This window comes from Columba livia, chromosome 4 (assembly GCF_036013475.1).
Source record: "Columba livia isolate bColLiv1 breed racing homer chromosome 4, bColLiv1.pat.W.v2, whole genome shotgun sequence".
Lineage (NCBI taxonomy): Eukaryota > Metazoa > Chordata > Aves > Columbiformes > Columbidae > Columba > Columba livia.
Genome location: NC_088605.1, coordinates 72,218,654 through 72,246,504, shown reverse-complemented (window position 1 = coordinate 72,246,504; position 27,851 = coordinate 72,218,654). Strand labels below are relative to the sequence as shown.

Below are 27,851 nucleotides of genomic sequence, written 5' to 3'. Positions count from 1 at the left end.
TTTGCACCTCAGCTCTGCACTGATGGCTTTGCCAGGAAGGCCTGGATGATGACAACTGACCTCCTCTTCCCCACTGGTGCCCCCTTAGAAGGGACCCCGGCTTTCAGCATCCAGCCATTGCCTTTGCAATGCAGTGTTGTCTTCTCCGCTCTGAGTTTTAACCTCTTGGGACTGGAGAAACATCACACGGCGCGCAGGCGTGGGCTCAATTTAAACAGTCCATTCATTTTGCATTGTAATAACCTGCTCGTGCCCTTGACATTTGCAGTGAATAGAGAATTGGGACATTTGCAGTGACTAGCAAGGATGAAAGGAAATACTTCACCTCAGCTGTGGAAGCACCAGCATCTGTTATATTTTAGCTGTTATCTTTGGCCGGGGGACCTATAACTGATACCACAGCTGAGACAGGAACCATATGCATAAAGAAACTCATTTTAACCCTCTCCTCACCTGTCACTCATGGGTGCTCACTGCATGTGTTAATGTGAGAGCCATTAACCCTTCCTTCATCAGGAAATGCCACCTAATAGGCAAAGGGTTAATGACTAAATACAGTATTTCTAGTGATGATGCAGGAAGAGATGTGATCACACATCTGTATGTGATCACACAGCAGTTCGACTGAAAGATCTCATTTGAATTAGTCAGGTATCTGACATATGCTACACCTGCTTCTTCCCAGCTCTGTCTATAGTTTCACCTGATGTTTCTTCTACTCTGAGGACCAATAGTAGTCAATGAATTGACCTGTTTAAGGGAAATTTGGGTGAAAGGCGATTTGTCAGTTTTAATGCTACATTGGTGGTTTAGCAGGTGGCTGATGTGTTGATAAATTGGCAAAGTGTTTTAAATATAAGAAAATCCATGATTTTCTGAAAGCCACAAATGTTGTTAGCAATACGTTGATGTTGCTAGTAATTTCTATATGCTGTGACTGTCAAATGAGCTGTGAAATTAAAAAATGAAAGCAAAACATCACAACACTTTCCAGTTAGACTCGAGTTTGTATGGTTTTGTACTCCCATTCTGTTTATCATTTCCCACACCATATAAGCAAACAAATAGAATCTACTCACCTCAAAATTACCTTGTAATTGTCAGTCAAGGAGTTTTCTTTAGCTTTAACTTGATGTAGCCGAAGCTAACAAACCAGCTCTACTAGAGATGCTGCCAAGAATTCATTTGGGAAAAAGAGAAGGGGGGAAAACCAGAACCAAACCAAACCACCTGAAAGCTCTTTACAGGGCAAACCTGATTAGCGTTGATGGGATTTTGTTTCTTTCCGTTGTAGTTTGAGAGCAGCGTTGCACGCTGGCTTGAGGCGACTCTGTACAAGTCTGTCTTAAATGGTCAGGGAAAACAAAAACAAAAGCCTAAGGCAAGCCAAAGTAAATATTAATTTTGAAACTATGAACTGATATCCACAATGAAGTAACTTCTTTGGCAAACACCTGCGGTTTTGCTTATAGTGTTCATGCTTGTAGTGAATAGGGAAAGAAAGGATATTTGATAATTGGGATGAGAAGCAGTGATATGAAACACACTGTAAAGAGTTTTCATGTGCAGTGAATTAAAAAGTAAACTTGTTATATTTCCAGTATTATGATTGACACATTCTTTGGCTTGAGTGTGTAATCTCTATTTGTACGAACACTGGATTAGATACCTTCTTTGTGAATGTTTGTAGCGCTTTGCTAGCTCTCACAGCTCTAAGAAAAAATTGCAATGCCAATGGGTAAAGTTGTTTCATTTAGAGAGTAATACCAAGCATTTCCAATATATTGTTTCTTCATGTGGCTCGAGAAAATATCATTAAAATTGTAAACATTGTACAGCCTATGAAACTAGTGCTAGATAAAGCAATAGCCTATGCATTGCACTAATTTTTTTAAGTTAAAGCTTAAGGCAAAATGTGCTTTCCAGGTGTGTTCCTAGTAAAGCAATAGAGCACACTATGTGGCATGCTAAATTGCTTTTTGATGATTGAAATTCATCACCAGTTCCTAGCATTTAGGAAATAAATTAGGCAGTTTCAAATGGTACAAAAGAATTCTGCTCCTGACATTCCTAGTGTGATGTTAACAGTAGTAGGGAGATGTGCCTGCCTTTCAAATAGGCTGTTCATAGCCAGTTTCTGCGCACAAGACAATAACCACATGAGAAAATGATTATTTAAAGTTACGTTTCAGTATCGGCCATATGTGAAATGTAGTGTGTCAAAGAAAACTTAATTTCTTAAAATCCTACAGGTATTGTGGATTCAGGGAAAGGAAAGATGCAGAATCTGAGGAAAATAAAACAAAACACATAAATAGCCTAAATAACCAGTTTTCTGCTTCTCTCTTTCAGTTTGAATAGGCAAGGAGGAACAGGCTGCCCAGGGCAGTGGTGGAGTCACCATCCCTGGAGGTGTTTAAAAGGCGTTTAGACGATGTTCTTAGGGACGTGGTTTAGTGCTGAAATTAGGTTGGGTTATAGTTGGACTCAATGATCTTGAAGTTCTTTTCCAAACTGAATGATTCTATGATTCCTGTTAGAACATCCTTTTGGTAGAGACTCTTTGCTATACTTAAGACTTCTGAGTTGACATTCCCAACCTGTTCCTCATTTGTGACCTTCCAGCCTCCTTTCTCAAGAAAAAAAAAAAATCAGGAAAACTAATTCATTTGTTCCAAAACTTAATTCAAGATTTTCAAGACTGAATGTTTTCAAGGTTGAATTAAGGTAAAACACAGTATTTACTTTTGTTAAAATGACTGATTCAGCTGCCAACCAAGCTGCTGAGAAGGATGATCTTTTGAGAAACTACCAGACATAAAAAATGAAAGCAGAACTAGCAAACATTTGCTCTGCTGACACCCAGGCAGTCTGGCAGAGAAGATGGAAACTGCTGTACTGAAGCCCAGACAAGTCAGGGGGCAGATAGAGACAGAGTCTCTGGATAGCAAGAATATTCCTTCTAAAGATTATTTTTAAATGACAGGAAATTTTAATGTGCATTTGTAATTCAGCAAGGGAAAGGGGCTGCTGTGTAGAGGTATCAGTGTTACATCATGTTATTGCAAACCTTCGTTATTCTTGCCACTATAAATAACTTTTAGAAATTGATCTTACGTAATTAAAAAGAGACTCTGAGATACTGAGCACAAAGGCTAAGGTTCAATTGTAGAAGGTACCCAATACCTTTGAAATCAATGACAGGTATTTCCAATTCACACTTGTGTCCCACCCTGATTAGTCCTAGAATTGTACCAAGGGAACAGACAAGGATTTAATTTCAGCTTATATTAAAACTAAATGAAAAATGTAACTATTATTTTCAGATAAGTTTGTTTCCTTTGTTCACTGTGCCAATATATAGCTCAGCTAAGCCTTAGGATTAAAATAAGTGATCCATGATGCTAATTAACAGATTTATAAATCATTCGGTATGATCAAGCCATTCATAATCTTCCTGTCATATGTGGGAAAGCATGTGCAGTTGCCAGAAATGTATTACAAGCGTAATGAAAACAAATAGTCCAAAATGCTGAGAAATCAAACAAAGTCTTATTAAAAATAACTTCAGTCATGGATCTAAAAAAGTAATACTTTGTGCAGTTCCTATACCCCACAACACCTGAAAATTAGGTAATGTTTAACATATGTCAGATTGTAGGCCCAAACCCAAAGTCAATTGTTGAAGTCTTTGCCCTGGAGGTAAACCATAAATCAGACAGGATATGAGAAATGGCGACTGACTTAATGGTGCTCAAGGATCAGGACAGACTGAGGTGTTTCTAGCTGGTAAACTTGGCAAAGTGAGTTGGTCAAAAGTCTTCTGTAGAAGTGGCTCCACCACTCGTAGCATAAATGTCACGGTGAGTATGTGCACTTGTATACAGAGAAACGATCAGGCTTTAGAGCGAGGTTTGGATTTCTTAAAAAAAATTAATAAAATTGTTAACTCAAAATAATCTCTTGCTGAAATTCAGCCTATTGCATTTGAAACAGTTCTCCAGGGGTAAGTTCATTAAAGGGCTGAAATATTTTAAACTGTTTCAGTGGGAATTTTTTGCAGTTGTTCTCTGTGATTCTCGCTTTGAAGCTAGTGACCCTCGATGTTGGAACTGCTAGATTGCTTTTGAGGCGAAGATTGAAAGAAACAACTTTACTCAGCACTCATTACACCACATCTGGAGTACTTGTGTCCTCCTTTGGGGCTTTGGGACAAGAAAGATGTTAATAGACTAGAGCAAGTTCAGCTGAGAGCCACCAGGATGATGGGAGCACTGGGGCAGGTGCTCTGGGAGTGGCAGCAGAGGGACCTGGGCTTGTTGAGCCTGGAAGAGGGGCAGCCCTGGAGAACCCCATAGCAGCCAGTGCCTACAAGGAAGCTACTGAGAAAATGCCACCAGTCTCGTGAAGGAGGTGCTTGAGGAGGAGAGACAGTGAGCATAAATTGAAACAGGACAGGTTCCCATTTGCCACAGAAAAAAGGCTTTTACTATGAGAGTCAAGCACTTGACCAGAGATGCCATGTGGTCTCCGTCCTTAGAGGAGACTGAGTTGGAGAAAGCCTTGGGCAATGTGATGTTAATTCAGAGCTGGCACTGCTTTGTGCAGGAGGGTGACCTCCCAAAGTCCTTGCCAGACTGAAAGGCTCTCTGATCCTAAATGAGGACAGCAGAAGAGAGAGGGACAGCAATTACGGGGTGAACAAAATGACTAGTAAAACTTATGTACCTCATTAAAACCAAGTAGTTTGATCTGTTTATTTTACTTAATAACCAAAAGTACAGAGTGACATGATTGATTCTGACCATGACAATCCCCAGGCTACCACAAAAATTGCAGCTCAACAAAGTTTTGCAGTATGTAATGTTGTAACGCCTTGCACTTGTGCAGAACTCCTATCCAGTGATCTCTAATCCTCTACAAACTCGACTAATGAAGACTCAGCGCAGTCCTTTGAGGCAAAGAATATATTGCTGCTAATTTCATTTCTGCAGATGCAGCTTGGAGAAAGTTATCTTGACTGAGATTGTACTGGGTTTGACTGTAAATTTTTGTGGGGTCAGGGGAACTGGAACACATTAGATGTACTGAGAGCACAAAGCAATGGTCAACTCTCCACTTAGCAGGCATGGAATACATTTCTTTTTCTGTCTGTCCTGGAGCAGCTAGTAAATTGACATTGAGCTTTGTTTTACTGGTGAATGAGTAGTGAATACAAAGTGTGGGTCTCTCAGCTTCCTGCCCACTGTACTTGCAGTTGGAAATAATGGGTATAACCTTAGCGTATTTCTCAGTGATGCTTGACACAGGCTGGCTGGTGCTGCGCAGAACAGGTGGAATTACGTCTCCTTTTCCTTTGGAGTCAAAGAAAGGAACCAGTGCAGTTTAATCTGCAGAAAGATAACGCCAGACCACACTTTCTAGATGTGAGCTTTTACTTTAAGAACAACTTGTGCATTACTTGGGCAACAGCAAGTGAATGTTTTTATCTTTATCCACACTTTCTGTATAACAAAGACATCTACTTCAGGTATTAGTAGTTTGAGGATTTATAATCTCATGATCTGTTTAGGTTATTTTATGTATATCAAATTACTACACCATCTCTTTACATTATGACAGATTGTTTAACCACTTTGGGAAATCTTTTGCTTAGTCCAGTGTACCCACCTCCACCCAAAAATATAGTATTGTGAAAAAGCATAAAATACTTATGAAATATCTTCTGTTTAACTATGAAAAGACTTTAGGTACTTTGTTAATATTTGCCTGATAAACACAATTTGAATCTCATCTCGCTTGGCTTTCTTGTTAGGCTTAAAAGAAAAGTCCAGGAAAAAGATATTCCTGATTCATCCCCTGCAAAAGCAATGGGTGCATCGTGACAGGTCTTCCTCTGCTGGCATGCTCTTCCTCCATGCAACCTACCAACATTAAAAGAAGCACAACTCAAGCAGGCGTTCCCCACCATTCAGAGATACAGGTCCCCACAGACAGGCATGTGAGCCCACCCAAGAGACCACTGAGGTTTGGGTTTGGTTTAGTTTTTGTGTCTTAGCTAATCTGACTTTATTAAGCGGGGGAGGTATCATTAGATGAGCTAATAAGGTTGGAAGAAACAAACAGTCCTCCTGGGTGCACAGTCTATTCTCAGAGGCCAAGGTTGATGATAGAGGTCAAGGTTAAAGCAGAAAAGTGAAAAGTAACTGACTGAAGAGCAGCGCTTTTTTTGATCCCAATTTAAAATGCGCAGAAGGCAATAACAGCCTTGGCATTTGCTGAAGTTAAGGATGTAATAGTGCTGTTTACCTCTTCTCTTGCACCAAGCAGGAGACAACATGGGCTGTGTTTTGACTCAGCTCTCATGGACGGAATTTCTTTTGTGACTTCAGAGTCTGAGTGATTCTGATCTTGCTGAAATTACCTTGTGCTCCAGTTTCAGCTTTGTCAACCATTACATTAAAATTATATTGCTATTTGGCCTGGAAAAGGCCTAAAGATGAACACAGAATCCATTTGCTTTGTTTTTTGAAGAATAAGACTGACTTTAAATGTGTAGCTATGTAGATACAGGGTGAGCATAGCTCCATTTCCTGCTGATCCTTCTGGTTATCTCAGGCAGATTGCTGCTTCTGAAGCTGGATCAACCCTAAGTAGGCAGTGCATGGAGCTGAAATTTGCTGTTTCACACCTCAAGTTACTGTCCTAACCACCAACCTATTAGATTCAGTTCATTTTGAAATACAAAACCTTAAATGAGCAATGTCCATTTTGTACGTGACTAAATGAAATTTACACAGAAATGTTCCAACTAGCGCTATTCATTGAATGATAACGCTGTGTAACCAGATTATGAAATGCTGGCTGTCCCCCTAAACTGACAATGAGAAGGCGAATAAAATCACTTAATGGCTCTTTTATTTCCCCAGTCAACTTCCATTCCCTGAAAACAGCTAAGCGGTTTGGGGAACTTTTTCTTAGAGCTGCAACTACCTTTTTAGAACATGGCTTGGGTGCTTGCTTGTTGTCTTAGTTATTTTTGTGATCCTCCTTGAGTAGGAAAATAAATCAAGCATTTAATACAGTTTTAAAATTTCATTTATTTTATAGACGTGTTGTGATTTGCCTCAGTTTCCTTTTATATATAGAAGGGTGTAATCCACGGAAGACAATGTAACAGTCCTCAAGTCTTATATTAATAAAACAGTGTTAAGCCCGAGTAAAGCCAGACTGGTGGTTTCTGTGGGTGGGCTGGCTGAAGCCTGTGCTGGTGCAATGGGGGCAGAAGTCTTTGGGGCTGTTCCAGCCGAGAGCTGTAGCTGTGTTCCCATCTTGTTTCCTTCCTCTTGCTTGCCCAATTATTAGGCTTAGTCTTAGGCCTTTGAGAATAACCCTCACTCTCAGCACAAGAGCATGGTGCAGTACTCTCGCAGGGAATGTTACCATCTGGTGTCAGCAATTCTTGTTGTCCCAACTCGTGGAGCAATTCATATTTTCCGGACACACGGGTGGCAGGGTTTTCTGTGGCGGATTTCTTTTGTCTCTTTAAACTCTCGTTCTTCATTGCGAGCCTCACGGGCAGCGGGCTCGCCAGCCAAAGCGCATAAACGTGGAGGGGGACTTTTCCACTAGTAAGCTTTTTACAATAGATGTCTATTATTCAAAATAAGGAAGGCAGTTTTATAAGGCCTGTGAGTGCACATTTCCCAGTCTGCTGCTTCTTAAATTACCAGGAATGCAAAAATAACCAATAGTTTGACCTCTTAAATCACAAATTGGATAGGCTTACCATTAAAGGACATTGTAAATGTGTTTCCCATTATTTAGTTCATTTGGTGTGTTCAGCAGTGAGCTTTTGGATGTTTTGGGGTTTTTGTTAATTCTTTACAGAAATCATATGATAACTTTCTTTCCTGGAGTTTGATTAGGTCCTATGGACCTACAATAAGAGAAACTGAAGACTTTATAATGAAGGTTGGGTGGAGTTATAATATACTTGCTATAAAAACTGATAGGTGCATGTTATAAAGTATGGTTATCATGAATATAGCGACCTTCATAAATAAGCTCTACATATCTTTCATATTTGGTGACTGGAGACAAAGATTATACCAGAGAACTGTCCCAAATTGAGACGTACCATACACAGTTTACCAGTTTGCCTAGGAAAGAAATAATTTTCTGGGAAGTTTCTGCAGAAGGTGGGATCTGTAAAAATTCTGCATGTCGGTCTGATCTTGTTCCCAATTTAAATTGATGATGATATTGTGCACTCCCTGTGGAAGTCCTGTCTGAGCAATGCAAGTATGTATCTGTTTTATTGCATCCTGTAAAGTTCCTGTTTGTCATCCTTGTGTCTCTTCTCATTTTTATTCACTGATTAAGTTTTATCTTTTAGTAGATCTTCATAAGTCATGATTAGCTTCTTAAGAAGCAGAGGTCCATTCATTGCGGACATTGCAGTATGGAAGTAATGAAAGTGAGGGCATTGTCCGGTTTTATAAAGTGTTTGCAAAAAGCTTTTTATAAGAGTGTTTACAAAATTTTTCTGTCTGACACTGGGCTTGTTTGGAAATATTTTCATTATTTTTATCTTTTAAATCTTTTTGCTACTTTTATTTAGAATTTTCCTATCTGCAACTGTAATTAATTGCAAATGGAACAGGAAGGAATTTTACTGGAACAATAAAGTTTCAAATATGTTATTAAAATAAAATTCCTGTACTTCATTTCAGATTTATCAGGCTCCATATAAGGAGAGAAAATGTGTGTCTTCTAAGTCATATCTGTATTCGGGGTGTGACTTGGGAGGAAATAAAGGTCTGTGTATTGTTCAAACTGTGGTAGGCTTGGTCCTGTGCACACTGCCTGTGGGTAGATTGTGATCACGTTTTGCCTGTAGTCAGCCCTGATCCTGCAAAACCTCGAGTAGTTGCCTTTGGTTAGTTAGACACGTGCTAAAGCATTTGCAAAGTTAGAACCTGATGTCATACTTGTCTTTCTTGCAACTCTGTGTTGGTTGAGAGGGTAGGTATGAGGTTCCCAACTGACAAGGATGGTGACCTTCCTTACCATTGCACCCCTCACATGGAAGAGATGTGGCCAGCAGCTCTTAGGCTTGAAAGGAAATAGGTGGCGACATCACAGCCATGACTACACTTTAAAAATATTTAACTTATGTAGCTTAATTGCTACCCAGTTGTCTAGAGGGGCATCAGTGCAAAAGGTGACCTTCTGTTGGTTGATCAGGCTTTGAAAGTCCAGTGCATAGGAACATACAGAAAATTGAGTCCTGATTTTAAAGGATGAAAACAGTTTACCTTTATTTTTCTTCTTGGGGGCATATGGAGTGGCCTGCTGTCAGGCAGAGGAAATGAAAGAAGGATGAGATAGACAACTGGAAGTGCAGGTGGTTTTATGGCTTTTGTGGTGAAATTGTCTCCTGCCTTTGATTCTTGTAAGGGGAGCACGCAGCACAGCAAACCCCTACTTGATTTCAGTGCATGCAAAGGTAAAACGTGTTTCATTAAAATGCGCCTCTAAATGTGTTTCATTAAAATAAGATTTTGAAAAATACTTAGAGGATGACGACTAGATTCTCAAAATTGGTTAAAGAAACGTGCAAAGCATTCTGTGAACAGATAAAATGTCATCTGCAATTTTTTTGATATACTGCCTGTAATATGCACTGTCATCCTCTGGTTTAAGTCTTATCAGTAAAACATATAGAATAAAATTGTTATCAGTAACAGAACATTGTTCTAAAATGGCTTTGTCTGTCGAATGAAAGCCAGGACCAGAAATAGATAATATTTAATGGTGCAGCTGCTTTTAATGGAGATATGCAAGCAAAACTCACATAATCAATGTTCCTGAAATTTTGTTGGGCTGTTCCTAACTTTTTTAAGAGAACATATTTGTAGAAGTTGTAGCATAGATAAACCTAAAGATTCAGGATTCCACCTTAAGTGGTTCCATAGGTTGAAAAGCTACTGATATCTTATGGAGTAGACAACTCTATATAACAGATCTGTGACCAATTCAGTCTAAGATACTGGATAGAGGAGGCAAATCTCTGAGGTGCATTAAGGAAAACAGCAGTTTATATTCATATACAACACAAATAAAGGAGTTTTGCTGTCACAGCCTTCTGACTGGGTTTTCTCTATGTGTTTTTTAGTCAAACAACTTGAATTTTCTATTTGTTAGTAATTCATTTGGCCTGTACACCCTAGTTACTCAATGTGTTCCCATTGCTTGAAGTACAGCAAAATACAAACCAAAAAGACAGTCTGTGACTCTAAGATCTTATCACCTTTGGAAAAGGCAAGGAAAAATGTATGTACACAGTAGAGGAGAGTAATAAAAGCATATTTGTCTAAAGGACAGCAAGTGGTCTCAGCATGCAAGCAACTTAACCCTTGTCAGATTATTTTGGAAGAGTCATCTGTAAAAGAGGGATATGAGCCTTGTGATATGCATATGCTGAAATCCTGTGTTGGAAATACCAAGGTTTCAATGCAGCCTGGCTACTCAGGTAATAAATCTCACTGGAACACCTTTTTTAGCCTATAATAGCTCTGCCAATGAGTAGAACTAGAGTTTGCTGGCAGCTGCTGAGGACAAGTCTGTTGAAACTAATGACACATGGTTAATTAATGCCAGATATGTGCATTGATTCAAATTAATCACACAAGCCTGTAGCTGTATTTATATTAGGATGTATTTGTTGTTTTGAAACTATTTTCTCTTTATAGGATCATTGCCTATGGGAGCTTGTGACATACCTGTCTGTGCCCAGTTACACTGCGTTTCAAACAATAAGGAAAGTTATGCAGCAGGGTCCTCACCAAGCTGGTTTCCATGCAGAAGGAAAATGGTGAGCAATGTAAAACTGAATGTGCATATGTTGTTAAAATCACATTTCATTAGGGTATTGGCTAAATATCTCCAGAAATGTTTGTGGTTTTTTGTTTGTTTGTTTGTTTAAAAAAAGCATTGAGGCAAATATTGCAAAAATAATTAGGGTGGTGGGAGGAGGGCCAGGGCTGGAATTTACAGTAGGGAGCCCTAAATAAAGGCATTGGGAATTAGGTTATTGCAGCATCCAAAAGAAGGACAAATGGAAATGAGTTCTTATGGCCGCAACAGGTAAGTGCACTTCAAAGCATGGCACTGATTATGGAAAGAGTAAAAAAGGCAGGCTGAAGGTTGTCTGGTGAAGTAGAGAATTCCCATTTCAGCCTGAGGAGACCCTTTCTGGTAATATCCCTGGTGGCCTCTGAAGCTTCTCTGTCAGTGGAAATGACAAGAGAGGTGAATGACCTACAGCATCACCTGCCTTTGCTTTCAGTAACAGATGCTAATGCACAGCATCTTGGTGGATAGAGGGAGGTGTAATTCACACTTCTGCCTCCCAAAGTGATTTTAGCCAAATGTCTGTCATTATCAATACAGCTGTCACACTGATCCTTGTGGGTAAGAGCTAATGGTGGGTCTTCGTTTGCTTTATGGAACTTGTGGGGGTTTTACTGCTATGTTTGTTTTTTATTTTTTAAAGAGACTACTCAACAATTCCCTTTATAGCCAAGCAGCACATTAGTGTGTAGAGTAATAGTGCAATCAAATCCTTCTATGAGGCAGAGGAAAGCAATGCTGCTTTTTTCTAGGAATTTAGCAGCATCCAGTAATCACAGTGATATATGCAAGGTTCATACGTTCTCCCAGGGAGATAAGCAAGGGAATAATAACAGATGCTAGGCTGGGTATCAGTCTCTTGTGATAATAAAAACAACATTGAAGATTTCAAGTGGGGAAGGTCTAAATGCAGCAAGTGTTGGAAGATCTGGTTGAAGATTAGTCTTAAACCTTGCGTGGGGGAAAGGGAGGTGAAGTCTTTTTCATAAATCATCCAGATACTTAATTCGATATCAAACATGAACCTTAACATGTGTCATATAATCTGGTTTAATACACATGGGTCTTATTAAAATAGTGTGAGCCAAGGACTGTGCTGATTTACACAAGTTTGAACAAGTCCTTTGCAAGGCAGAAAATGTACCTTAATCTAGAGTGCTTTCATTTAGAGATAGAACGTAGGATGTTTTTAGAAATTCTAGTAGTTTTCCACATTAAGGGGCTGATCCAGTGCCTGATGGTGTTGTTGGAAAGATTCCTATTGCTTCGCAAAGGGAAACTCATCCCCTGAGAAGCGGGTGGTTATCTGAGGCATGGCGATTAGGCAGAAAGAGAAGCACTGACAGAGCACCTGAGATCCCTGAGTCCAAACCTGGAGCTGCTTAATACTGGGGTATAAAGCTGGATGCTGTGAAACCCTGTCCCTTTCTTCCCTGTCCCTTTCTTCCCTGTCCCTTTCTTCCCTGTCCCTTTCTTCCCTGTCCCTTTCTTCCCTGTCCCTTTCTTCCCTGTCCCTTTCTTCCCTGTCCCTTTCTTCCCTGTCCCTTTCTTCCCTGTCCCTTTCTTCCCTGTCCCTTTCTTCCCTGTCCCTTTCTTCCCTGTCCCTTTCTTCCCTGTCCCTTTCTTCCCTCTTTTTCTTTTCTTCCCTTCCCCTTCCCCCCCCACCGCCTGCTTTGCCCTCTGCTTTGCCCTCTGCTTTGCCCTCTGCTTTGCCCTCTGCTTTGCCCTCTGCTTTGCCCTTTTTTTCCTTTTCCTTTTTCTTTCTTTTTCTTTTTTCTTGTTTCAAGCCAGATGTCAAGGGTTTGGTTCTGAGTAGAGACAAAGAGTTGATGCTTGGAGTAAGCACACCAGTTGTGTTGTAGGTTTGTGACTGGTACCAAAAATCAGCAAGCCGAGCAGAGCCCCTCCATGGAATGAGTCTCCTTGGTCAGGATTATCAACCCCACTTCTCCTGCTGTGCACTCAGGGTGGGCTCTAGGCTCTGCTTCATCAGTACATCATTAGCTGTCACTGGAAAGATACCAGTAACTACAGTGTGCTTAATAGGCTGGCAGAGGAACAGCAACACACAACGAAAGTGAAGGAGGCAGGCAGCAAAGCATGGTTTGAACTATCAGCTATCAGGCAAGCCTTAAAATAGCAAGAAGAGTAACTAAATCAACGTATACAAAGAGTCCATTTTTATCTTACTGAATTTACATTGGTTTTCTTGCAGCAAATTTGGTATCATTATCCATGATTTATATGGTGTCAGTTAGATCATACTTAAGTCCACTGTGAGATGTGGTGGTTGGGGTTTTTTCCAGTTAAATAGCTCAAAAGTGTATTTGGGAAGCTAAACAAATAGGCATGCAAGAAGACGTGAGAAACTTCTGAGGCTGAGTGAAAGGGGAGGATTCAATCTGCAGAACGTTCTGAAGCACAAAATGCATGTAAAGTATTTGTGAAGATATGTCAGTTCATAAAATAGTATCTGTAACAGCTTAAAAATGAAGTGAAATTAAGGAATACAGGATCTGCAGGAATTCCTTCAGGAAGAGGATTGCTGGTTGTGGTTGAATTTAGGAATTTTCAAGCTGCTCTGCTCCACTCAAAGGACAGAAATAAACTTTCGTTATACTCTGACATTTTACAGAATTCCTACAGGAATGCTCATTTAAGCAAACAACAAAAAAAAAGAAGAATGGATGATGATTCTGGCACACTAGAAAAATCTTAATCTGACCTATGAGAAAAGATTCCTGAAGAAAGCTGGAAATGACAAAGATCTTAATTTAAATGCAGGAAAATTCTGAACTTCTGTGACCGAGGCAGAGGGAACTCAACACTTTTTAAACCATTTCTGTGTTAAAAATACGGATGATTTATTGCCGTTGTTAGACATACAGAAACTTTAATCTTCTGGGATACCAGATCTTTGTTTCTGATTAACCAAAACAAATACATAAAAATAAGGTTGTGTCTGTATGATATACCTGATCAGCAGTATCTTTGTTCTGTTTAAACCTTCATTTTTTATTTAACTCCGTACATCTTGAAAGTATTTCACTGCTTTGTACAAATTTTTATGGCACTGAGAGAGTTGTGTTTCCCAAGTGTTAATCATAGTGAATAATTTGTCTTGTGACAGGATATGATCCCACACTTAACCTAAGGAAAGGGTGCAATTTCATGGAATTTTGCTCCAGCTGAATCAGGCTCAAAGCATTGCAAAATTGAACCTTCAGCAAACACCTCACAGTGGCTTTGAACTGGGAGAAAAATAACAGCTATATTCTGGTATCTTTCCTCCAGCAGAACAGTTTTCTTTACTCCACAAAACGTGGCTTTAATGAGACTTTCCATAAAGCGAAGTATTAACATCAGGATTATAACAATGTCTCATAAATTTGATCAAAACATACACACAGAACAAAGGTGTGTGTGTTTTTTTCAGATTTAAAAACAAAGCCTTAATTGTTCTACAAAAGGGCTGGAACTGCTTTAATCATATCAGTTACTATCGCAGGGAGTCTCGCAAACATCATTCATGTGTGGCTCAAAAAGGCCTGAATGGTACCATTTGGGTAGAGCTAATTTTTCGCCATTTCTTTCTGCTTAAGTATTTTCATTGAAATGGCAACAAAACTAAGTGTACTGTATTTAGCTGGAAGGTCACTGCCTCAAATAGCTGATTAAACAATCAGTGTTTTCCACCAAAGAGACTGAAGATGAAAATGTCAGAACACGAGCATAATAGATTAGGACACATTAATTTTAGAAACTTCATTTCTTTTGAGTTAGTAAAAAGTGGGAGGAATTACAAGTTCTCCTAAGTAGGAGAGAACATCCATGTAGTACAGGGGTGTCAAACTCATTTTCACCTGATTTCACCCTGATAGAGTAGATTGACCTTTTAAGCAAAATTAAAACTCAATATAGCTTGCGTAGTTTCCTTGATTGAAGGAGAAATACAGCAGGTGACTTTTCCCTCAGCTCCGTGGCTCCTTCATTGAACCTAGTGTGCTGCCTGCTCTCTTTCTGTGTCTGCATCCCTGTCCAAAATATGTGCAACCCCCTTCTCTTTAATTCCTTCACAAATACTCTATTCAATGTTAGTATATAACTCCCACTCCGAGTCACTTTACCTGAGAGGCTTTTCAGAGACCTTTTTTGAAGGGGTGGGATACGTGCTTGCAGTTTTGCTTTAGAGGCTTAAATTTTCTGAAAATGCTTAATGCTTTTCCTTATCTGGAAGCAAAGCAATCTTTACACACAGCAAGATCAATGGGAGAACTTTGGTGAAAGCACAGAAAATGCAAACATTTGGAAAAAATAAAGCAAAAAATAGACTGAGAAGACATAATAATATTTAATATTGTCTTAGAAGTTCTTTATTTTTAATAGAGGATTTGTAGTACACATTATTTCCAATACCTCTAATTCAGCTTCTGAGAGGTGTTTTTGGTTTTAGGAGGAGTGTTAAGGCTCTTTTAGTAATTATTGTCTTTGTAATATCAAGCTCAGCAACTGGTGAAATCTTGTCTAATGAATATTACATATGAACATGAAAATATATGACAGCTAACAGTTGTAATTAAGGCTCAGTAATTTTTTTTCCACTTCCATTCCACAGTTAAACATAAAAAGAAACAAATACGATGCTGAAGGTATTCTATTTTATGGTGGCTGTTAAAGAGCAGGGAACCTTGCAGATTTTGTTTCATGGGATGAGAAGACTCAACAGCAGTGATTGCCCGTTTGCAAATAGTGTGTTCAGACACTGGTCTTGGTTATTTATTCATGTTGATTGTGTACCCAGTTAGGTCTGTTCAGAGGATTAATTCTTAATTTTTATGAGTGTAAATATCTGAAGAATCAGATCCACTGAATAATATTTTTACTTTCCTAAAACTGATTTCATTGGTGACAGAGTTTAGTTTATCTAGGTGATTAATTTCACTATTGGTTGAGGGAGAGAAAACAGCTATATAGTAAAAGTACAAGCTGATCTCAATTGATCTGACTCTTATTCTTACAGAATACCTTGCACAGGAATTTGATTTGTGTAGAAATTCTGTATTTTCCTGAATGTTTAAATTAATTCTAAATACGTTTCTCTTTCCTTGTATTTTGAAAGGAGTAATTATGTGCTTAATGTAATGCCCATGCTTAGTTGCACTAAATCCACATACTTCAGCTGACTATAATTTTAAGCAGTAAGAAATATTACTCAAAAATTCTTTATTTCAATATATCACTGAAAAAGTGATCTATAGGAAAATATTTTAAGTGGTTTACTGTGCGATTTCTACAAGTCCATTATGTTACAACTGTTACTTACCACCCTAATCATGCTGTAATGAAACTTGACAAAAATAGCAGAGAAAAAACAGTCCAGTCTTTAAAGATGCTCACTGTCCTAAGTGTAAAGATTTTCTATTTATAAATCCACAGAGTTACCATTTTGTACTTATTTCACATTCAAATATCTAACTTTCAGACCTTGCAATTCTCAGGCAAAATCTCATCAGTTAAAAAATCTTTGGCTACAAAATACATTAAATCTGTACATATACTTTGGGTGTTTATGTGTAAAAACTACTACAAACACACATACTCATACAAAGAAAATAATGCATAACTTGGGGAGTCATACTATAGAAGCCATTCAAAAAATGTAGGTCCTTTCTTGAAAGAAAAAAAGGTTACAAAATGTAAGTTATTCTGGAAGTCTAAGTTCTAGGACGGGGGAGCAGAGAAATTGCTTCTTGTGGATTTATTTTTCTTAATTTGCGTTCACTGTTGAAGTATTTGTCAAATATAAAGTCTAGATAACTCAGGAATTTTATAGCAGAGTAGTAATCTCATTGCATTTTTATTAGTGTTTCTTACTAATGCTGAAATTAAGGCATATTAATGTTGACTTAGTAAGAATCTGCATATGATATTTTAAGAGATATAATACATTCAAAATACAAAGCTAAATAATTTGGTTTATTTTAATATTTTTTGTTACACATAATCAAAATTCCTCTCCATAATTATACTCTTGAACACTTCTTTTATACGCTTAAATGGTTGCTGGAGAGATTTAGGTTTGTTACTTATATTCTACATACTTTTCCTGAATTGTTTGTCTAAATTATGTTAGATGCAGTTTAATATTTTCAGTGGGGTAAGCTGTGGCATATATATATATATATATCATCAATTCAGTAAAGTTAACAGTTACTTTGTTGGTTTCACAGTGGTTCAGCATGCAGACTAGAGAACACTAGTTTAAAGCACAATTTTACCATGAATGTGAGCAGCTAAAGTCTTTATCACATAAATCAATTGCGCACCTTCGGAGCTCATGCTTCAGCCTCTTTTCCCACTCCAGCAACAGTTTTATTCCTGCTTCTAATCCTAAACTGAACCTCCGTTGATGGTTGATTGTTGGAATTTTTATTTCGCTTAAAATTATCATGTTGGGGGAATATTGTCAGTTTACATGAGCTTAAATGTTAACCTGTGGTTTATGTCCCAGTGTTACTACTTTTGCTTGAGGCGTAGAGCTGAGGATTAGAAAGGCCTCAACTGGGAGGGAAGAACATTCCTTTGGACAAGTAGGTTGTCCGTCTTTCTGCTTCTCTTATTTAACTTGCAAAAATGTGTTTGAAAGCACTTAACTCTCAAACTCTTTTCAAATAGCACTGTATTAAAACATTACTTTTAAAAATGCAGCATTGAATCCATTTGGGCTCTGGACGTCGAGCCGGCCAGCAGTTCTGCAGCAGGGCTTTGCTACGAAGCCTTCCTTTACATACGTTATGTTGCAGCACAAATGAAGCTTTGCATAACCATCCATTGGTATATATAGCAGCACAGAGCACTGAAATAAACTTTTCTCTAAACTTGGTAAGGCAGTAAAAAATACTTTTCCTGTAGCTGCTTCTGCGTTGGAGGCATTTGTAAATTTGGAACAAAAAGCTTCCTTAGGATTAGATCCAAACAGATAACAGATTATAATGTTGCTTAAAAAAAACAAACCCATTTGTAGCACAGTTGCCAAGTCTGAGAAAGAGCCCAGTTAAACCTATTTAAGTCCTCTCTCATATATCATTAGAGATTTCCCATTCAGAATCTCTCCATTAATGTTATTTATGGACCATTCAAAGTAATATTATTTTATGTTTGGGGGAAATAAAACTTTGGGGATTAAATATTTTACTTGTCAGTGTTCATTACAGTAAATGTATTTTTCCCTACCTAAATCCTAGAGTTCTTAAGATAATAGCTTGCACTTGTAAATACTTGTATCTGTGACCCTGATCTCTCTTTTCTCATCAAAAATGAAATAATTACATTTCACAAATAGGTCAGCCAGCCAACCTTTGCTACATTGTCCCACCATTTCTGTTTCAGTTTTGCTGTAACCCGAAGCTGACATTTTATAGTAAAAATCAAGAACACAGCTATGAAGAATTGACTCCTGCTAGCAAGTTGCTGGCTATGACTTTATAAAAGCAGACTTAGATTTGATTCAGTTACATGCCACTCACACTCGATCAGATCCTGTTGGAGCACAGGTTCACTCGTGGGTGGGACTGGTACTACTGAACACAGTTTCTCCTGGTCTTCACAGATTTCAGAGCAGAGTGGCTGGCCCGGCTCCAGGAGTCATCATCCAGCTCAGTGTTTTTGTAGGGAAAATCAGTTCTTCCAGCTCGAGCCCTTTCAGTTATGGTTACCTCTGTTAGGGATTGAGTGACAGTTTTTGTGTGGGTTTTTTTTTTGCCTGTTATGTATCATCATTTTTTCTTTCTGTCAGAGACACCCTGAACAGAAATGTAGGTGCTTGTGGTGTGGGGGACAACACCAGCAACCTTTGTGTGTCTGATGTACGTAAGAGTTATTGTATATGCATGACTTTGTACATGCAGATCATCCCTGCAGGGTATTTCTGATGAGTCCAACAAATCCAGCGTGGGACTGAGTCTCTTGTCACTGTGTGGGGTTGGTGTTGGCGTACGGAGGAGCCTCAGCACACGCGGTGTGTGCTGCACTCCCTGCACGGTGCATCGCGCCCGTGCGTGGTCCATGGTGCTGGGCTGTTTGTGAGCAGCAGGGATTTCTTTAGGGCTCAGTCTGACAGCGGAGAGCCAGCTGAGCAACAATGTGCCTCCAGTTTCAAGTTCAATTTTTTGTCCATTCTGTAGTACAACACATTTATCAAATAACAAGTAATGAATGGGGCAGAAAAGCCTTTCCAAACTACATATGCAAGCAGAGAAAGCAGGTATGTTTAATCCCACGATTAATCATTCAATGCAAAGAACCTGTGCTCAAAAACCAACAAAGTGCACGTTGCTTTATTGATGTGAAGTAGATTTGTGACGGTGCACAGTTCAGGAACAGATAAATATAAATTCTAGATTGATTTTACATTATGCAGGTTACTGGGAGGAAAAACTATTTGAGCTGGATAGAGATCTTTCATCTGTTATGTTACTATATATAAGACTTTTTTTTCCTTTGCATACTGTGAATGTATTTTGCATCATGACATAATACATTTGCGTTACTATGGAAACACAATAATGTTATTTTCGTCGTCCTAGGAAACACAGAAACAACACCTGACAGCAGCTGTCATACCAGTTTGGATGAATGATTGTTTTCTCTTCTGTCCAACAAAATCTTCCATTCCCAACCATACCTGAAATAGCAGAAGTTCTTGTGACTATTATCATTACCTTTAAGTATCCATTCACACAAAATGGGACATGCATTTTATGCATGAAAATAGTCTCTACCATAAGGGCTTTTCAGTTTATGGCACTGGTCCAGCAAGTCACTTTTGCCCTTGCTTAACATCAAACCTGTGAGAAGTCCCACGGAAATCCATGGGACAGCTCATGTGCTTAAGCTTAACTACACACATAAGTGCTTTGCTGGACTGCTGCCGAACTAAGAGTAAATGACTGGTCCGTGGTTCAGAATGCATGTTTGAGATCTGAGAAATCTTGCGGCTATTGGTTTTGCTTTTAAAATGAGAGACGATGTATTAGCTATCTGTGAGCTTCCATGTTTCGAACAATGTAGTAGTGAAGGAAAGTTTTATCATTTGGGGGTGAAAAAAGAGTTAGAAAGTAAAGCTGAGGGGCAGTTGTACACAGGGCAACAGGATGCCCTATACCATGGGAATAATGTGTGCGTGTTTGTGGGGTTGTGGTGGTTGTTGTCTGGGTGTTTTGGCAATAGTTCAGCTTTTGTCTTTTCTGCTGCTGTTCTGTGAAAAGGGAAGCAACAGGCTAACGTTATTATGTTATTGATTATCAGTCTAGTTCCATGTGTAATTTCTAGCTTTTTGACAGTGTGCAAAGGTATAGACAGAGCTTTGATTTTTTTGTTGCGTGTATCCCTATAAAATGTTTTCATGGAATCTGATCAGTGAATAATTATCCTAATTTTATAAAGAAACTTGGATTGATTTTATAATAACGTGTGCAAATGTCGAATGTGTAAATATAACTTCTCAGTAAAATCAGGTTCATACTCTGTTACACCTGGTTAGGAAACAATTTCTTTACTTGGACCATAGATCTGTCTCTCATATACTCTTGCTCATATGTCCATATACACTTATGTTCATTCTCTTATGACTGTATTTGAATGCCTGTGGCAAAAACAAAAGTCAAGCATTTCAGCATGTAAGAATACCTTTAGTCTGTATTTATATATGGACCAAAGCTCCTGGAAGAAAAAGTTGATAGGTTCAACCATGAGTCCAATATAATGATAAATTTTGACTCCTTATAGATTACTTAGTGCTGAAAGAAAAAATACCCTGGAATCCTGCTGACCTTTTTCCCAAGGGGCCTGGCCCCAGTTACTCCCAGTTACTAGCTCCATATAGTACTGTCAGGAAGAATAACTGCTTTTTATTCTGTGCAAAGCTTTGCAGTTTACCCAAAGTAAAGTCTGTGTGTGTGAAATAGAAGCAGGCAGCAGGGAGAGGGAGCGAAGAGGAGCGGCGGGACTTGCACTTCAATAAATGGTTTCTTTTTCTTCCTAGAAGTCACTTCTTCCCTTATTATTGTTCCAGTTGTTCTTTCCCCACAACCATCGTAATTTCTTGCTTACTCTAAGATGAGCTGTGTGCGAAACAAAAGATGGACCCATGCAGTAGCCTGAGTGTAATTCTTGGAAAAAATGTTAAGTGTTTTCAAGAATAAGTATTTTTCATTTGAAACAGCGTTTGGTGGGGCCTTCATTCAGGTGAACTGACCTTGAAAGGGAAGAAAGGAGAAATGGAGAAAGCGGTTAATAAAACCTGTAATTCTTACATGTTTTATGCAGTGGAGGAAGGGCATAGTTGTCTAATTTTTCAGAGGTGGCTTGGGTGTGGTGGACGCTTCTGGCTTCATTCTTGGTGGATGCAGTGTTGGGTGTCCATAGCACGCAGAGCAGCACATCTGCATTTTCTGGCCCGGGATAGTTTATTTCATGACTACATCCATTTGGGGGGAGTAGAGAGAGTGTGAATCTGCTCTTTGAGGGTGGGAATTCAATGAAACACTCGTGCCAGAGTTGTTCTGCACTGAGCACACAAGCTGCATAATGCTCGAACCATATAACTGAGAGCTGACTGCAGTTCTCTTCCATATTAATTTATGTAGGTTTCTTCATTAATGCGTTTTAATTTCTTTTTTTTTTGGGGGGGGGGGTTGATTCTGGATGACGTTTCCTAGTGTGGACTGAGCAGTTTGCCAGCAAGGCTAAATCCATTGTTAGGCTTATGATGCATGTACCGAAGTGGAAATCCTGACAGCCCTGAAGCTAAGGGCAAAATTATTGGGCTTCAGTCTATGCTTCAGTTACACTGAGACGAATTTAATCTCCTGTTAACTTCAAGGGGCTTGGGGAACACATCCCTAGAGATTATTTACTTGCTTTTCCCTGCTGACTGTCAGTAACTTCTGATATGTTTTCTCTCTTGTGTAGCTTAACATCATTACTGCGCTGTCCCACAGGATTCCAGCACTTTCAGTTTATCAAGAAACAAGGAACTCCCTTTGTGTCATTCAAACCTCTCCTTGAAACAACTTTCTTCTATACAAAACTTCCACAGTAAATCTGTTTTCATCTGTGGTCTTATACTCCTACTTTTTCAGGGTTTCTTTGCATGTTTATCTAGTGAGTGAGATGTGACAGCAGTTTCGATTGTAGTGTCTTGAGACATAAGTCTCTATCTTGCCTCTTGTTGAAATACTAGGTACAGTTACATTTCTCTGCTCTTTTTATTTCTTGTTTCTTTGATTTTCCATAAAAGCAACTCCCAGTGTCAAATCATGATGACAATCAACACATAGTCTATAAAAAAATATATCCTAAGAAAGGGTTGATTTCCATTGTAATCAAAGGAAGTCTTTAGTGCCTTGTATGGGCATGAATCAAGATTTTTATGATCTATAACCTTTATAATAGTGATAGAGGGTGTCAAAAATACCATTTTATCCTCTGTAACATTTTGCTTTTGTTTTTCTTTTTTGAGTGGATGACAAAGACTATAACATTGAGGACAACGTAAGCATAAAACTGAAAAAAAAACATCTTTTTAATGGATAACCAACACCTGACACATAGTTCTGAGCTGCTGCTGTCAGAAAAGTGTCAGAAAATTTGGTAGTTGTATTTTGTTCACCAAAATTACTGTACACCTATATCATACTTAAGTGCATGCTGGTATCTTCTTTGGCTTCATGAAAAGGTGTGTTTCCTTTGTGGGTATTTATTTGTCCTTGAAGTAGTGAAAACGAAGAGTGCCTCTTGGGTAACTGATTTTTAGCAACTGTGATCTTACTCCCTTGCAAGGTTCCTCCCATCTCTGTTTCTTTTCACACTGCCAAGTAGCGTGTCCAGTGGAAGTGGACTTGTAGAACAAACCAGTGCTGAGGATCTGATGGCCACAGTTTAGGGGTCAGAGTTACTGTGAACAAGCTCTAATTGGCTCCTATAGACTGACTGCCCATTTGCTGCTGGAGTACATCTGCCACTTCACTGTCATCCAAAAGGAGTCCAGGTTGTTCTCAGATGTGAACTGAAACACAGGTAAATGCTTCAAAAGCCCGCTCCTGAGTCAGACCATGTAATGGATGTGTGTATGAAAACTATGCAGACACACCACTTTTTGCCTTAGAGAAGTACCTTCTGGTAGGATTTCTTTACTTCCATCCTGTCTCTTTCTCTTCCCATCCCCACCTCCCGTGGTCTTTTCTCAACCCATTTGGGTAAGAACTTTATCCTTTATCATAAAAAAGGAGGCATTTGTAATGTATGGCAGAAGATACATGATCTGTTACATCATTGTTGCTCATGCAAACACATATTTCTAGTCTGTAAATTGACCTTCTCAATTAGAAAATCATCTGTTTCCATTTGCATGTGTTCACTGAATTTTTTTTGCTATTAAGATCACCATTAATCCATACCAGAACTTGACTAGGTATTATATTGATGAAATACAATCAATTTACAGGCACTTAAGTCTCATCCTTATTGAGGACAAGGTTCTGTTATGATCATAAAGAAGGTGGATGTGTTTGCTAGGTAAATGGATAGGAGTACAAGACACCCTAAAACTTTGTTGGATATTTATTAAAATTGATGAAGTGAGTAACATAACATATTATTAAAATAGTTTATTAACCTTAATGTCGTTTAATATCTTATGCATTTATTATCTAGAAATTAACATAACACAATATATTAACATAGTTTATTAAACTATCATATATTTTATGTAGTTTATATAGTCTAACTGTGAGCACAATACAGAGCAAAAAGCAAGTCTGCAATAAAATTTAATGGTGGTAAGCAAAAGGACAAGTTTAAATGAAGTAAAACATTATGATTTGCACATGTAGAAGTGAAGTAATATGTTCGGTGATCAGAGAATATGAAGGACAGCTTAGAAAAGTGCTGTTGCTGAAAGAAAACTTAAGCAAACCAACAGACCCCAGTGCCTCAAGCCTGAGATTGATGGGAGAGCTGCAGCTTGTCTTCATTTTCTCTGGCTATCTCTTTCTTTTACAAGGTCGTGTTTTCTTCTGTCCCTCCCGCACGTTGGGAGTTAGTAAATGAAGTATCAGCTTGCCCAAGGGAGAAGCAACCTGACATATCTAAAATGAAGAAGAGGGGATCCTGGATGAATTAGCAGTGGTGAGCTGAAGGCATAGTTCTTCCAGATGAGTTTAACATTTGGGCTACTTACCAGCCTGGATGTGCATTTACAGAAATGCAGCTAGAGGCATGATCACCTGGGGACTTAACGGGGTTTTACTCATAGAAGTTTGGACTGACAACAGGTTGATTTGGGTCAAGTGTTTGTCTTGCAGGTCATACAGGTAACTCATCAGAGTGACAATGACCAGGCTTGCTAATTGGAAAGTTCCAAATATGGCAAAGTGTGTGAAGGCATGGGTCTTGCCATCCTCCTGTCTCAGGGTACCCATCTTCGTGCTTTGGGGTACCTTGCTGGTCTCCACCTAATAGCCAGGAAGTAGCTATTAGCTTATCATTATAATGAATAAACAATACACTGTGGGACCCATTATTTGTCTTCCAGATGCAGGAGGTGAAGAAAATTTGGGAGTTACTGTTTACCTTACAAATACTTGTATTCTAATGGCCACAGTCCAGGCCCTGACTAATGTTTTTGAAATGCTGAGGACAGAAGTTAAACAGGCATCTAGATCCTGGACCCCACTAGGGAACCCCTGATTAGCACGTGGAGGGCAAAAAACAAGGGAAGCGCTGAAAATTGAAACCTGGCCAAGAGCATAAAACCCACAGGACTTGTGGCTCTTGCAGGTACTAACAAAGGGATGGTGTCTGTAGGAGGGTAAAAGAGACAGTTGAGAGAAGGCCAAGTCAAGAAAGCAGAAGACTGAGGGGGCGGATAGAGGGGTCTGGCACGGGTGGGTTTGCTGCATGTTTCAGTCCTGGCTTAGGGAAGGCGGATGGCTGAGCGATGGATCTGCACTGAGACTCGCTGATACCGGCACCTCAAGCATTGCTGTGTAGAACCATGCAGGAGAACGATGGTTGATGCAAATGGAAGCCCTGGAAAGCCGTAACTGCCTGTTCAGAAAGCTAATGGGTGAGAACATTACAAAACCTGGCAAATGCTGCTCAGAGTTTGTTTTACAGCTTTACTGAATGAAGTTTCCCAGGTTTCCAGAATGCTGTGCTCTTCATTATATTATGCGTCTTCCAGAGATTTCTCCAACCATCTGGCAAACTCTGGTGACTTTTGGGCAAAAGCTCTGTAGCACTCTACTAATCCTTGACTTTACTCCACATATCTTAAAAAGCAGGTTATTTTAAAGTTTCTGTAGTAGAATAATATGCGTATCCCCAGCAGAGCTGAGATCATCTGAGGTGTTGCTATAATTGTATCACAAAGATTGTATGGATCTTTGTGTAATTATTCAGTGTAAAAACACCAGAGAGCAACAACATGCAGGAGTTTGGGACAAGTGAAAATCTGGGTTGTATTCTATTTTTTTAGGTTTGTAAGAAACCCAAGTATTTTAACTGTACTATCTGAGTAGTAAGGAGAAATTCAAAGAGAAAAGGTAGTAAACCTCAAAAATTGAAGCGTCTTACTAGGCCAGGAGTGAAGAATTACAGCATGTGTTAGGAGTATAGACAGCTCTCCCATTTAAGTCAAATGACTAATGGTATGAATTTGCTACGTGGTGAGACCACAATACTTTCTGTCGGAGCTCAGCTTGAGAAAATATCTCATCACTGTCAAAAAGTCCTGGAGAGAAATTTTTCTTGCTTTTCTTCTTGCAGAGGTTTTGCTGATTGTGTTATTTATGAGAAACCAGCTGAAGTCAGGCACAGTTTGGTGGATACTGTACAAGTGGTAGGGGAAGAGGCCATCTCGCTACCTTGAAGAGACAGTATATAAATAGGGGAAGGGAAGGGAAGGGAAGGGAAGGGAAGGGAAGGGAAGGGAAGGGAAGGGAAGGGAAGGGAAGGGAAGGGAAGGGAAGGGAAGGGAAGGGAAGGGAAGGGAGAGGGCTGGTGCGTAGCTGTCAATGTTGAGATGATAAATAACATGTTAATTCTCTCTTTTTGGCAGAGGAATATTATTCAGGGATTGGAAAGACAAGGAAAAAGGGAGATTTGTGGGAAACAATAGGGGAGGAGAGGAAGAGAAGAAGGGCAGCTGTGGAGCACAGCAGAGGTGAAGGGGCTGAGATGAGAGTAGAACAAGCCAGTTGTCAAAGGCTGTTTAAGTACAGTCAGAATCAAGAAAGTATTTTCAGTATCAGCCATCCCTGCTTTGGCTTTTCCTACAGCTGCTTTGCTGGTGTCAGTGCCTGATTGTTACTCCATTGCAGTTTCTTTCCCAAAGCTTGTGTGGCTGGAGTCAGAGGAGATCATCTCTGTGGGATATGTGTTGTATCTTGCACTTGAGTAAAATGAGTGGCATGGTATGCAGGACTTGTAAGTGTTACAAAAGTAAATGGACTCTTTTTATATGCAGCGTGTCAGAAGCTTATAAATGGGATTTAAATTTGAATTGTAATTCTGAATGTATGCTTACTAATGACATGAGAGATGCAAGTGTTGTGACAGCAATGTAACAGTCACAGCAGTCATAAGAAGAATCTATTTTATGTAAATTGTTGAAAAAGTCAACTCAAAAGCCAGAAAAATTGTTAAAAAGTCAACATCTCTGAAAATCTCCCTTGATTTGTCCTCATTAATCATCTTATTCTAAGGCAAATGAAAAGTGTTGCCATTTTAGGACTGGCAGCTTAGGGCTTTTGAATATATATTAGTAAATTAAGAGTTTTGTCTCTGCCAAGCACTTATAATGTAGAAATTAATACTGGGAAATTTGTTTATTTTCCTAGAATTGTAAATTCAGTTAAATCATTACAGTCATTTTAATGTGATCTCATTCAGAGGCAAGATTAGTTCAACTTACTACATATACAGAAAAAAGCCACAGTAGAAATATAGACCTTAACATTTGATATATGAGGTTAAATTAATTTAAATGCTTAAGATTTTTTATTAAGTTCAGAATACAGATAATCGATTGGTAGATCTGTATTTTTTAGATTCTGGCCAAGAATGTGCCTTGCTTGAGAACAGCTATGTAGCAGATCTTTCTTTGCCTTGCATATTGTCTAGTGTATTCTAAAAATATTTGAATGTATAATGTTGAAATGGTTGTCTTTCCCTTCACTCTCTTCACCACCCCAGCACTGACCTTCCCAGGTCATGAGTCTAAACACCCCTTCCCTTTCCGCTGAGGAATCAACCAGACAGCAGGGAAAAAACTTGTCTTTGAAGCAAAGCAACTCTTCAAAACCCAAAAATAAAGCCATTTCAGGGAGTGACGTGATAGTTTGTTGAGACTTCTCTGGTCTTTATGGTTTGTTACTGGATGATAAAGGAAACACTGATAATGTTAGGAAGAAGGGGGAGGGATGTTATTATTCTACTTAGAAAACAAAACAAGCAAAAAGAACCCAACAAAACAAAAACCACAAACAACCAACAAAAAACAACCAAACAACTAAATAAACCAAAAAACCAAACATGACAGTCTTATACAAAAGATGTTTCCCTGTCCAACTCGATAATCATTTTATGCTCAAAAGACATATAGTGTTCACTAATTGATGAGTAGCAAGTATTAGTTTTCTTTAGGTCTTATTAGATTTCATATAATGTAATGAGTTCCTGTATTATAGATCTTATTTTGACTTATTTCCTTTTCCTGAGTTGGTGGATGAACAGCTCTTAGTAACCACATGAATCAGCAGTAGGTGTCATGGCATCGGTCAACAGTGCCCAGTGTGCCCACCCTCCGTGGGTTTATCCAGACTCACACCCATGTGGGTCTGTCAGTGTCAGAGTTGTCCCTGTCTGAGCAG

The 27,851-nt window shown here is 39.0% G+C and overlaps 1 long non-coding RNA gene across 14 annotated transcripts in view; it reads left to right on the top strand.

Annotated features, from left to right (window-relative positions):
• Positions 1–27,851, top strand: part of LOC110356335 (uncharacterized) — a 154,598-nt gene that overhangs the window by 80,460 nt on the left and 46,287 nt on the right. For all 14 annotated transcript variants that reach the window (XR_010472559.1, XR_010472562.1, XR_010472565.1 and 11 more), the window contains exon 2: positions 10,758–10,879. This is a non-coding gene — a long non-coding RNA (uncharacterized LOC110356335). The remainder of the gene's footprint in view (positions 1–10,757; positions 10,880–27,851) is intronic.